Raw genomic sequence first — 13042 nt, 5'->3', positions numbered from 1 at the left:
AGTTCCAGGACAGCCAGGGCTACACAGAGAGATCTTGAACAAAACCAAACAAAATCAAAACAAAAAGTTCCCATGTCTGTGGAGGTTTGAATAAGGACGGCCCCACGGGTCATACAGTCACCAGGGAATAGAACTCTCCTGATGGGAACAGAAGGATGGGGAGGCATGGCGTTGTTGGAGGAAGTGTGGTGGATGCTAAGGTTTCAAAGGCCCATGCCAGGCTTGGTCTTTCTGTCTGCCTGCAGATGAGGATGCAGCTCTGTCATGTTTCCAGCCCCATGCCTGCTGCCTGCCACGCCGACTGCCGTGACAGTGAACTACATCTCTAGAACTTCAAGCAAGCCCCCGATTATTGAATGCTTCCTTTAATGAGAATTTCCTTAGTCATGATGTTTCTTCACAGCAACAGAACAGTAGGTCCCACTGGGTCCCAGACCACTGGGTCCCACCCTTCCCGATGCTGTGATTCCTTAATACAGTGCCTCATGTGTTGACCTCCAATCGTAAAATTATTTTTGTTGCTAGTTTGTGATTTCGCTACTGTTACAGATCATAATGTAAATGTCTGATATGCAGGACCTAATATTCGACACCCCCCCCCCGTGAAAGAGTCATCTGACCACCCCCCCAAGGGTTGAGACTCACAGGTTAAGGATCTCTGGACTAAGACAATGATGAGCAGTGACGTAGACACAAAAGCCAAATAATCTCCTCCCTCCCCGAGTTGTCTTGGTCATGGTCCCATCACCGAAATATCAACCCTAACAACGACAATGTCTATCTTTGCCTTTAGGAAGCACCCATAAGGGAAAATAGAATTATTTCCCTCTGTGAGCTTACAGTTCAACAGAAGTCACAAAATAAAACACATAAAGTATACGGTGCGCTGAGGAATTACAAATGCTTTCGGTAAAAAAACAAAACAAAACTGGGTGGTGGTTATGAAATGCCATTTCAGGAGAGTATTGCATTGGTGGATTAGGGTCAGATGGGGTGGATGATAATACCACCTACTTCCACACAACCTCTGCACCTGGAAGCCTCTCATCTGAGCTGCTCTCTGTTCCTGAAACTAACCTGTCAATTCTGTCCTTCCCACCTTTGCTGTATGAATCCTGACCTGTAACGCTAGTCGGCACCTGCCCAGGCAGCTGCTGTAGAGACTCAACTTTAGCCTTTCTTATTGTTATTTACATACGCCGTGTAGGGAGGAGACACTTCGGATACTTTCCTCATGTCAAGAAAACCCTGTCCTTTGTACTGTTGGCCTCGTAAACACAGCCTCAGAGAGCTCTCGCTGGTTAATGATTGCAAGGTTGGCGAGCAAGCGTTAAGCTTGCATGACAAATCCAGCTTGCAACCTCAAGGGAGCAAACTTGATTCTATACAATGTTCTACCGCACAGATGCCGTCTTGCCCCACTGCTGTGCCAAGTCTTCAGGGAGCAGAACCCTTCCGACCACAGAAACAGGCTCTCGATATTATAGAAACAGCCCTGCCCTTCTTGCTAAGCAGAGGGAAATCTGATTTCGTGATGACAGGGATGATGTCAGAAGTAAGGTAGACTTAATGAAGGTGAATAAGTATTATCTAACTACCTGTGTTTAGATCAGAGAATGACTAATGCAATAAGGTTAAAAAGCACTTCTGTCTCAACCTAAAGTTTCTTCTTGTTCAAAGTTACTGAAATGCCTTTGGTCTCACCTGCAGATTAAAATCAGGATGTGAAAAAAAATGGGACTGACATGGTAGTATATACCTTTAATCCCAGGACTGGAGATGGAGAAGCAAGTGGGTCTCTGTGAGTTCGAGGCCAGCCAGGGCTGCTGCATAGTGAGACTTTGTCTTAAAGAGAGAAAATGGCAGCCTTTAATGCCAGCAGCAGGCAGATTCTGAGTTCGAGGCCAGCCTGGACTGCAGATCGAGTCCCAGGACAGTCAGGGCTATACAGAGAATCAGAGGGAGTGGGTTTTCTCCTACATGTGGGTTCTGGGAGTTGAATTCAGGTCATCTATCTTAGCTGCAGTCATCTGTAACCACTGAGACATCTTTGTGGCTCCAAAATCACAAATAGCTTTGTGACTATTCAGTTTTAAAGAACAAATGAGTCCTCCTTCTTGCTCCCCCTCCTCCTCTCCCTCCTCTGCCTTCTTTCTCCTCCCCTCCTTCCTCCTCCCCCTCTTCCTCTTCCCTCTCTTTCTACCTCCTCCAACTCCCCTTCCCCTTCTTTCTCTCTTCCTCCTCTCCTTTCTTCTTTCTTCTCCAGTTCCCCCTCCCTTTTCCTCCTTTCTTTCTCCTCCTCCTTCATGTTTTCTTCCTTTCTTCTTTCCTCCCCCTTTCCCTCCTCCTTCTGGAAAATATCAAATGGTGATGATGCTAGTCCAGTGGGTCTTGAAGCCACAGTCATGGTAGAGGCTGTGGCAATGGAGGTATAGCAAAGACAAGGAGTGAATCCCTGGGCCACCTGCTCAAGGACATGAAGATCAAGTCCATGAGGCAGATTTACCTGTTCTCCCTGCCCATTAAGGAATCTGAAATTGCTGACGTTTCCCTGAGTGCATCCCTGAAGGATGAGGTTGTAAGGATCGTGCCTGTGAAGAAGCAGATCTGGACTGGACAGCAGACCAGGTTCAAGGCTTTGTTGTTATTGGGGAGTTCGAAGGTCACGTTGGTTTTGGTGTTAAAGTGCTCCAGGGAGGTAGCCACTGCCGTCCGAGGGACCATTGTGATCGTCAAGCTTTTCCACTCTCCCTGTGCAGAAAAGCAACCAGGAGAACAAGATGACCAAGCCCCACGCTGTTCTGTGCAAGGTGACTCTGTTGGTGTGTCTCTTCCCTGGCCCAGAGACGCTGACACTATCTCTGTTCCTGGGCCCAAGAAGCTGCTGCTCATAGCCAATATTCAAGACCGCTACCCAGTAGCCAGGGGCTGTGCTGTTACCCTGGGCGCTTTGCTGAGGCACCCTTTCATGCTACCTTCAAGATGTACAGCTACTTCACCCCTGACCTCTGGAAGGAGACTGTGTTCAGCAAGTCTCCTTATCGGGAGTTCTCTGGCCATCTTGTGAAAACCCACACCAGTGTCTCTGTTCAGAAGACCCAGGGTCCAGGTATGGCAACCACATAAGGGTTTTTATGTAAAAAAAAAAAAAAAACAAGTGAATTAAGTCAGAGAGAGAGAGAGAGAGAGAGAGAGAGAGAGAGGAAAGCACTTAAATGAATCCTAAAATGAATAAATTCAGAAGGAAGTAGGCATTTATATGTTGCTAATAGAAACAAAAATTTCTACAACCCCTTAGAAAATAATTTTTCAGTGTGGCCTTAAAATGTTTATAAGAGTGATTTCTTTCTGGAAGCTGTCTTAAGACATCCTTTGAAATGAAAATTTTATATATATATAGTGATCATATTATTAAAAGAGGCAAAAACTTGGAAATAAAGTTTATATAATAATCATAGAAATCACAGCGTGGAATATTGTGCTGCCGTTAAGATGAGGCTTAGCATGTCTAATGTTACCGTGGTAACTAAGGCAACGCGGCACATGCTCCGTTGCACTATGCTCCCCCAACCCCATGCTGACACTATGCTCACAAATGCTCAAATTACATTTGAAATAATTTATATCTTTCAACTCATAGACGTACAATTTTTTCCCGCCAATTCTGGATATTCTTAAATTATAACATTTCTAGTCATAAGAACAAGAGATACAATCCATGAAACTTATTCAAGAATCAGTTTTTCACCCTTCTCCCCACTATGTTAAGTTCAACTCACTGACGGTGGCGACAGGCTGCTGTCTGGGACAAAAATAGGTGAAATTCAGGGCAGCAACTAAAGGTGCAGAGTTGAAGTCTGCAGGCTCGCCCTTCTCCGTAGCCTCCCCCTTCCGGTATGAACACAACACTTTCAGCTGTTTGCTTGTGGCTTTTGCACTTTGGGATTGCCTGGGTGTACTTGTCCTGTGTAAAAAAGTCGTCATGAGTAACTGCCTTATTCTGCTGCCACGGCATTAATAAATCTTGAATTCTCCCAGCTGGGTCAGGGCCAGACCTAAGCCTGGACCAGTTGGGCCCAGGAGGTTGTACTACAAGAAGCGCAGTGTTGTGTCCTAGCAACCGGAGCAACGGATTCCGATGTCCGCACAAAGCATCGGTTTAAAGACCGTACTTCCCCGATTAAATAAACAGCTGTATTATTCTTAGAGAAGTTGTGAAGCAGGAATTGGAAAAAGCGTTTCCAATTTTATAGCAAAAAAAAAAAAAAAGATTATTTCGGTTTGTGGATTGTCTGCAGACTTAATGTTAAAGAGAATCGGGAATGTTTGATTTAATTACTCTTTGATGAATGCGTATCTTTGATGGAGGATCATGATAAATATTAACTATGTATTAAAGGCCAGATCTGCATTTTTCCCCCCTGAAAATTTGGCTGAAAATAAGAATAAATAGAATCTACATGTTATGAACACTCTAAAATGTTTGAAATTTGTATTTTAATTACTAATACATATTCATTACAGATGAATAAAAAGATTTCACTCACCCATAAACTCAGCACCTGCAGCTAAGTAGACTGTAGCTATTATTAGTATATTGGCGTGAAACTCTTCCTTTTTCCTCTACATATGTACACATATATGGCATTTTATTCTTCCCAAATGGGGTCAATACTTGTTAGTGGCTTTATGATACGTATGTTACAGTTTTTCTCTTAACTTAGATAACTCCCAAGTAATTGAGACTGGACTATTATATTTATTTATCAAGCTTTAACTGCACAACAACTGAGCAGTATTGCTTTATTTTAATCCTCTAGGCTAATCTGTCTACCTCCTGGTCAAAATCCTTGTGATACTTGCACTTTTAGTATAGATCTGCCTCTTTCTGCTTCGGGTGTTTTCTCACAGTGTCTCTGGGACTCTCCCCCCTTGGGTGATTCCCTGTTTCTATTTCCTGTCTCCTCCCCTGGCTGGGAGGAAGTCCAGTCCTATTCCCTCCCCTGCTCAGTCACTGGCTGATCAGCTAGCTTTATTGATCAACCAGGGAATAATTGGGATAGCAATGTTTACACAATGTTGTGACATGAGATTCTCAGGTTAGTGATTGCAACCACATATGGAGTCACAGAAATTAGCATTTGAATTATACAAGGATAAGCTTTACATAGGGCACAATAACATTATACCTACAAATACTTTTCTACTGCTGTGATAAGACACCAAGACCAAGGCAACTGTGGTGGTGTGAAGATGCTTGGCCCAGAGAGTGGAACTATTAGGAGGTGTGGCCTTGTTGGAGGAAGTGTGTCACTGTAGGGCTTTTAGACATTCCTTCCTTGTTCCCGGAACACAGTCTGCTCCCGGCTTCCTTTGGATGAAGATGTAGAACTCTCAGCTCCCCCAATCCCAAGAATGCCTGGATACTGCCATGCTCCCACCTTGATGATACTTGACTGAACCTCAGAACTTGTAAGCCAGCCTTAATTAAATGAGATCCCTTACAAGAAGAGTTGCTTTGGTCATGGTGTCTGGTCACAGCAGTAAAACCCTAACTAAGACAGCAACTTATAGAAAAAGAGTTTATTTGAGACTTACAGTTTCAGAGAGTTAGAGTTCCTGACTGTCATATGATGGGGAGTGTGGCAACAGGCTGGCAGGCGTGGCCCTGAAGCAGAGTTCAGAGTTACATTTTGATCCACGAGCTAATTGGGAATGCTATGAGTTTTCGAAACCACAAAGGATATCTAGTAACACACCTCCTCCAACAAGGCCACACCTCCTTATCCTTCCCAAACATTTCCATCAACTGGGGACCAAACATTCAAATATATGAGCTTTGGGGACCACTGTTGTTTAAACCACCACACTAGCATATTGTTAATATCATTCTATGGCAATAACTACATAGTTCTACATCACTGTGTTGATAATAGCCACATACGCTTACCTTCAATACCATCCATTTGGGATATTTATAAACCAATGTGCTGTCAACACTAGTTCATGACCTCTAGCAGAGTAGAAAATAAGCTGGAGTGTGTTATGGCTAGTAATCTTGTTTATTATACTTTATAAATTAACAGCTTTATAGTTTGCCTTGTTAAAATAGCTGGTGGCAAATTTTCCCTTCACTTTGTCCATCTGACGGTAAACTATGGTATCCTTTGTTTTCTGTAAGTTCAGGCTTTTGGATGACGCTCATAATTATTCTGAACAGGTCCAAAAATGGTGTGGGGATTTTTAAAAATTAAATTTATGAAGTGATTTGAGAATGGGTACCCTTGCATTAATACCCCTTTTCCTTTGGATATAAAGAGCATCTTTTCAGTTTATTTTTCTTTTTTTGTTTTTTGTTTTTTTTTGTTTTTTTGTTTTTGTTTTTTGTTGTTGTTGTTTTTCGAGACAGGGTTTCTCTGTGTAGCCCTGGCTGTCCTGGAACTCACTCTGTAGACCAGGCTAGCCTCGAACTCTCGAACTCAGAAATCTGCCTGCCTCTGCCTCCCAAGTGCTGGGATTAAAGGCGTGCGCCACCACCGCCTGGCCAGTTTATTTTTCTTTTATGTCTTTGAGCCAAGTTGCAGAGGACTCTTCATCCAAGCCTACATAGTCCCTTTTGAATTTGTCCACTGGCATTAAATATTTAGTTACATTATTATATAAATACTAACATTGTTTTTTTTCCAATGGAACACAATCCTATGTAGGAACAACGTTTCTATGCTTGTTTTATAATTAAGTATACTGGCTTCTAAAGGTAGCTTCCTACCCAAGCTGTGTTGGTCACACGTGAAGGAGAGCTATGGAGTCTAGCTAGTCTTTTGACTTCATCCTTCTGCTTCCTTAGTCTTGTATTATTACAATCATTTTCATTTCATTAAGTACGAGTGGCCGCTTCATGAAAGCAGGATACCTGTGTGGCTTATAGACATCTTTATGACCTATCACCTTCATGAAGAGCCCAGTGAGCTTCTGAGTAACAGGACTGAGCTGGACACAGCAGGATCCACGTGTGGTGGCCTCGTCCCTTGCCCTTGTCAACAGCTGCACATCCTTAAACAGTGCTTTCCAGGAACGGGAAGAACATAAAGGGCTGGCTAGGTCAGCCCCGTAGAACATAAGGGCTGGCTAGGTCAGGCCCGTAGAACATAAAGGGCTGGCTAGGTCAGCCCCGTAGAACATAAAGGCTGGCTAGGTCAGCCCCGTAGAACATAAAGGGCTGGCTAGGTCAGCCCCGTAGAACATAAAGGCTGGCTAGGTCAGCCCCGTAGAACATAAGGGCTGGCTAGGTCAGCCCCGGTACTGTATGTATATGCCAGCTGTTCTCTGACAGGATGTTGTATTGAGTGTATCTAGCATTTTCATTTTACAGATTAAAAAATGAGGATGGGAGAGATCAAACACATCTATCTGCTCTTTATCCATTCATTCTTTTTTTTTTTTTTTTTTTTGGTTTTTCGAGACAGGGTTTCTCTGTGTAACCCTGGCTGTCCTGGAACTCACTCTGTAGACCAGGCTGGCCTCAAACTCAGAAATCCACCTGCCTCTGCCTCCTAAGTGCTGGGATTAAAGGCATGTGCCACCACCGCCCGGCAGAACCTTATCCATTCATTCTTTTCTAGCACAGTGGTTCTCAACCTTCCTAGTTCCTCATACTGTGGTGACTCCCAGCCATAAAATCGTTTCCATCGGTACTTAGTAAGTGTGGTTTTTCTACTATTACGAATTGTCATGCAAATATCTATATTTTCTGATGGTCTTAGATTATGGGGTCGCGACTCACAGGTTGAGAACTCACAGGTCTAGAATGTATCACAGATGCACCAAATACATAGGTTACTTTTATGGCATGAACTAGAAGTCCTCGTCCTCGTGCGATTATTTTTTTTTTTTTTAAGGAGAAGTATAACTCATTATTCTGGGTGAGCATGGCAAGCGTTGGACATGCTAAAAGGTAGAGTATAGTAAAATCACTGGGGAGACCCTACTCACTGCAAAACGCCAGTGCCCTCTTTGACAGTTACTGGTATTTCCTTCTGCAGCTTGATCCAAGGAGGTGAGTATAGTCTCCTCAGGAGGGGGAAGAAGGGCAACTCTTGTCACTCAACCTTCATGACACAAGAAATTTAAAGTGGCACAAACACTGGGCGTGTCCTGCACTCCCCCGCCGACCATAGAGAGTAGCTCTAGTAGGAGGCGTGGCCTTGCTGGAGTAGGTGTGGTCTTGATGGAGCAAGTGTCTTACTGTGGGCGGGCTTTGAGGTACCAGATGCTCAAACCACACCCGGTGTGACATTCACTTCCTGTTGTATGTAGATGTAGAACTCTCAGCTCCTTCTCCAGCACCATGTCTGCCTGCATGATTCCATGCTTCCCACCATGATGATAATGGTCTAAACTCTGAGTGGAAAACCAGTCTTCCTTCATAAGAGTTGTGGTGGTCATGGTATCTTCATAGCAATAGAAACCAACCTAGGACAGCTGGTTTAGTCTGCTTAGGCAAAAACTTCTAATATCACCCCAAATTACCTTTAAAAACAAGGCTATTGGCTAGAAGGGTACACAGGTTTACTTTGAAATAATAAAGTTATATTGTAAATCTTTGTTACTCTTCTATTCATGAAAACAATGCTCTTTTTGCATTGCTCACAGATACTTCTTAAACACAGAACTTTCTAGACTATCTAGAGTTAACCTTCGTTAGGATTGATTTGGATTTTCATTTTTTTAAAAAAAATATTTATTTATTTATTTATTTATTTATTTATTTATTTTTGGTTTTTCGAGACAGGGTTCCTCTGTATAGTCCTGGCTGTCCTGGAACTCACTCTGTAAACCAGGCTGGCCTCGAACTCAGAAATCCGCCTGCCTCTGCCTCCCAAGTGCTGGGATTAAAGACGTGTGCCACCACTGCCCGGCCTTATATTCTTAATTCTTGTAAAATACTTGGAGTGAAGGAGGCTTTTAGACAAGAGAATTCTGAAGACTCTGAAGGGTCTGAGTTGCCTTAACACAGTTGGCAGTTTAAGTACAGGGGAATATTTCTTTGATATTAACTGTAACATCAGATTCTGTTACTCTTGGAAGTCAGTTTGAAATTTTCAGCTTTGATGTTAGACTATGTGTGTGTGCGCACGCGTGTGTGTGTGTGTGTGTGTGTGTGTGTGTGTGTGTGTGTGTGTTTTAACCTGTGAAAGCCAAAGAAAAGCTGAAACCCAGAAATAAAGAAAACCACCCAGGGCCCCTTGTCTCTGTCTCCCCGGCCATGATGAGGTTTAGGGAGGCTCGATAAGCACACACTCACTGTGGAAAACTTACACACTTCTTCACTTTGCTCTTGCTTGCTACCATCCCCTAAAGCCCTTGTGAACACAGGGACTTGTTATTTGCTGACAAAGGGGACAGTGATTCGGGACAAGCAGAGCTGTCTTGTCCTTTCCACTAGCAAGAAAGGGAGTCTGCTCGTGTTTGGATGCAGAACAGCCAGAGGGTTCATGATGTATTGTACATCATGGATCCTTTGTTTTATTTGCTTTCCATGAAACTGGAAATTATTTATATAAACTCATGTGTGTTTTCTGCAAGTGACCCCCCAAAAATCCCAAACTATTCAAGGGGGAAGCATTGTTCCTTTAGCAAATTAGACAAGACAGTAACTTGCCTGTCCTGGGGAATTTGAGGAGAGGGCGGATAGAAAAATGTGTAAAGGGGTTTTTCTTTCTGTCATAAGGTATATATTCATCCTGCAGCTTTCCGTGTGCTGGGCTGGGCTCTGAGTTGAAAATATCAATAAAGCGGCACCCCTGCCCTGGCGCAGCTCATTTTGCAAATGAGCTAGACAAGCAAACAAATCATGTCAAGCCTGGGAGACTCAGGCTGTAATGAGAAGCACCTGGCGGGGCCTGCGACCCCCCTCACCCGAGGCAATCCACCGGGAAAAGATACAAATCACAACCAAAAGTCCCAGGTTTCCAGCTTTATTGATTCCAAATGATGCTGTGTGAATACCTGGATTCATTCGTTGCCTGTAGACCTGGGTGGCCAAGGACCATAAGTTGGGTAACTTCAGGAGGGTCTCAGACACAGGTAGCTTCTATTTAGAGGCCTTTCTAGGAAAATGCTGTATTTCTGTCATTGACAAGTTGGTCTGAGTCTCAGGATGGATCCAGTGGTCTCTGCCTTCAAAGACTGCAGTGGATTTACGAGTGAGTCTCCAACTAACAGTAACTCACTGCGTGTCACCTAGGTGTTCTCAGCTTATACATCACCCCTTCTGGAGCCTCTCAGCGACAGAGGGGGATTTATATTGAAGCCGGTGAAACTTACGTTTTGGAGCCTGGAGGAGTTGGGCAGTGAACAGATTCCTTGTCTGTGCTTTAGAGTAGTGAGAGAAAAGCATTTTAACCACGATCAGCTAAAATCCATAGTCACTTCCGCTGTGTGTGTGCTTGTGTGTGTGTATATGTGCATGTGTGTGTGTGTCCATGTGTGTGTCCATGTGTGTGTGTATGTGTATGGGGTGTGTGGGTATGTATGTGTATGTATGAGGTGTGTGGCATGTTTGTGTGTGTGTATGTGCATGTGTGTGTGTGTGTGTGTGTATGTGTGTGTATGAGGTATGTGGGTGAGGTATGTGTATGGGCGTATGTGTATGTATATGGGGTGTGTGGGCATGTGAGTGTGTGTGAGGATGTGTGTGTATGTACATGAGATGTGTGGGCATGTGTGTGTCTGTGTGTGTGAACATGTGTGTGTGTGAACATGTGTGTGTATGTACATGGGATGTGTGGGCATGTGTGTATGTCTGTGTGTGTGAGCATGTGTGTGTGTATTACATGGTGTGTGTGGGCATGTGTGTGGGTACATATACTGCAGAAGCCACAGTAGGATTCCAGGGTTCTGCTTCATTACTCTCTGGCCTATTTGCTTAACACAATATCTTTCATTGAACCTAGAGCTACTCTGGCAGTCTTGACAAACTTTTCGTCTCTGTTCCTCTCAGTGCTGGGGTTACAGACGCGGTTTTTTAATGGATGCGCTTGGGATCTGAATCTCTCAGATACTCTTCTTCCTCCTCTCTCACACAGCCATCTTTCCAGTCTCTGATTCCTATGAATTTTCTTCTTTCCATTCTTCCAGTGGCATTTGTGTAGCGGTAGGCTTTCCAGGGAACTGACAGAGAACTGGTTGCTCGTGCCAGCTAGATTTATGTCACCTCGACACCAGCTAGAGTCATTTTGGAAGAGGTAATCTCAATTAAGAAAGTACCCTGTACCAGACTGGCCTGTAGCCAAGTCCATAGGACATTTTCTTGATTGATGATTGATGTGGGAGGGTCCAGCCCACTGTGGGCAGTGCCACTCCTGGCCAAGTGGTCCTGAATGGTACAAGAAAGTGAAAGGATGTAAAAATTCATAGAGAAGTTTGAGACCCCCATCTGAATTAAGGTTAGCAAGTTCACAAGCTCACAGGTTTCAGGAACTAGCTGGCCACAAAAAGAAGAAACTAGCCAGAAGGCAGGTCAGCTAGGTCATTCTGGGAACTGGCTCACCACAAAGGATAGCAGAACTAAAGATACAGGTTAGCTGTGTTACTCCGGGAAATGGCTGCTTACAATGGTCAGGATAAGGTCACATTCCTGAATAGAATGTGTACAGAATGTTTCCCACCCCCCCACCCTGGTTTATGACCAGCTAAATGAGTTAAGAATTCTCTACTATTTTTATGATGTGGGTTGGGATTTTCTGCTGTTCCCTCTTGGTTTCCCCCTTCATCCCCCTAGTTTGTGATTTTCTCCTTTAAATACCCCTTGCTCCCGAGCCTCGGGGTCAACGCTCCTCTTGTGAGCCTCGGCCTCTGCTGGCTGATATCCCGAAATCCAGAAATAAAGCCTTTTTCGGTTTGCAGCAAGTTTGGTCTCTTGCATGATTCTGGGTGGATGTAATCTCCTGTGGCTTGAGTGGGGGTCTCCCCTATCTGGGGGCCTTTCAAAAGCAGGCTGAGGAAGCTTTGGAGAGCAAGCCAGTTAGCAACACTCCTCCATGGCTTCTGCTTCCGTTCCTGCCTTCAGGTTCCTGGCCTACTTGAGTTCCTACCTTAATTTCCTTCAACAACGGACTGTAATGCGGACATGTAAAAGAAATAAATTCTTTACCCCTTTGTTGCTTTTGATATTGGTGTTTATCGTGGTAATAGAAAGCCTGCTAAAACATTGACTTAGGGACTCATTCGATTTGAATTCAGCAAATGCCCTGTTTCAGCCATGATTCTCTGGTCGCTCACAGTCAGTCACCTGCCTCCATCACATGAGAGCCAGCAGCACCACAACACAGGCTGGTGGAGCTGGGGCCAGAGCTAAAGCATGAGGTTTGAGAGTTCAATTCCCCAGCATGGCAGAAAAGAGAAGGAAGGAGGGAGGGAGGAAAAGAACGGGAGGAAAAAGAAGGAAAGATTATGGGTTGGAGATTGAGTTTGAAATGTATAGTCAGACACAAATCTGTGGGGCTTTTATTCAAAGCTTACAACATGCATTTGAAATATACTCAGCAGAGGATTCCAGAAATTTGACAACAATCCTAAATGCCGATTTTTTTCTAAGTCATGAAGCTGAAAGAAACTTTAAAAAAAAAATCTAAATCTAAAAAAATAGGGTGTTTTGGTCTGTTATTTTAGAAGAGAGAGTAAAATGTCTTTATGGTCTCCTAAGGAAAAGTGAATTACCACTCTACTACTACATGAGAAAACATTCAAGATAAGGATGTTGTCCTTTGGTCTCTGTTGGATGTGACTCTGAAATACCTGTGCATAAAAAGATGCTGGAACACTCTGGTCCTTTGTATAAAGTAGCACAGTCCTGTATTTTCATATAACACACCCATATCTCTGCTGTCCTTTGTCTCTAGATTCTGTATACTACACGACCCAGAGTGAGAGCTGTGTAGGTCATTATCACGCCGTATTGTTCAGAGAATTAATTATCATCAGAAAGCACACCTAACCATTTGGCACAGATGCAATCCTCCAATATTTTAACCCATAGTTG

The 13042-nt window shown here is 43.8% G+C and overlaps 1 pseudogene; it reads left to right on the top strand.

The window, feature by feature from the left end:
• Nucleotides 1–2461: 2461 nt before the first annotated feature.
• LOC114613760 lies at nucleotides 2462–3126 on the top strand (annotated as a pseudogene).
• Nucleotides 3127–13042: the final 9916 nt, after the last annotated feature.

This window comes from Grammomys surdaster, unplaced genomic scaffold, assembly GCF_004785775.1.
Source record: "Grammomys surdaster isolate TR1022 unplaced genomic scaffold, NIH_TR_1.0 126271, whole genome shotgun sequence".
In the NCBI taxonomy this organism is placed as follows: domain Eukaryota; kingdom Metazoa; phylum Chordata; class Mammalia; order Rodentia; family Muridae; genus Grammomys; species Grammomys surdaster.
Note: the sequence above shows the minus strand (reverse complement) of the source record. Positions and strands in the feature narration are given on the sequence as shown.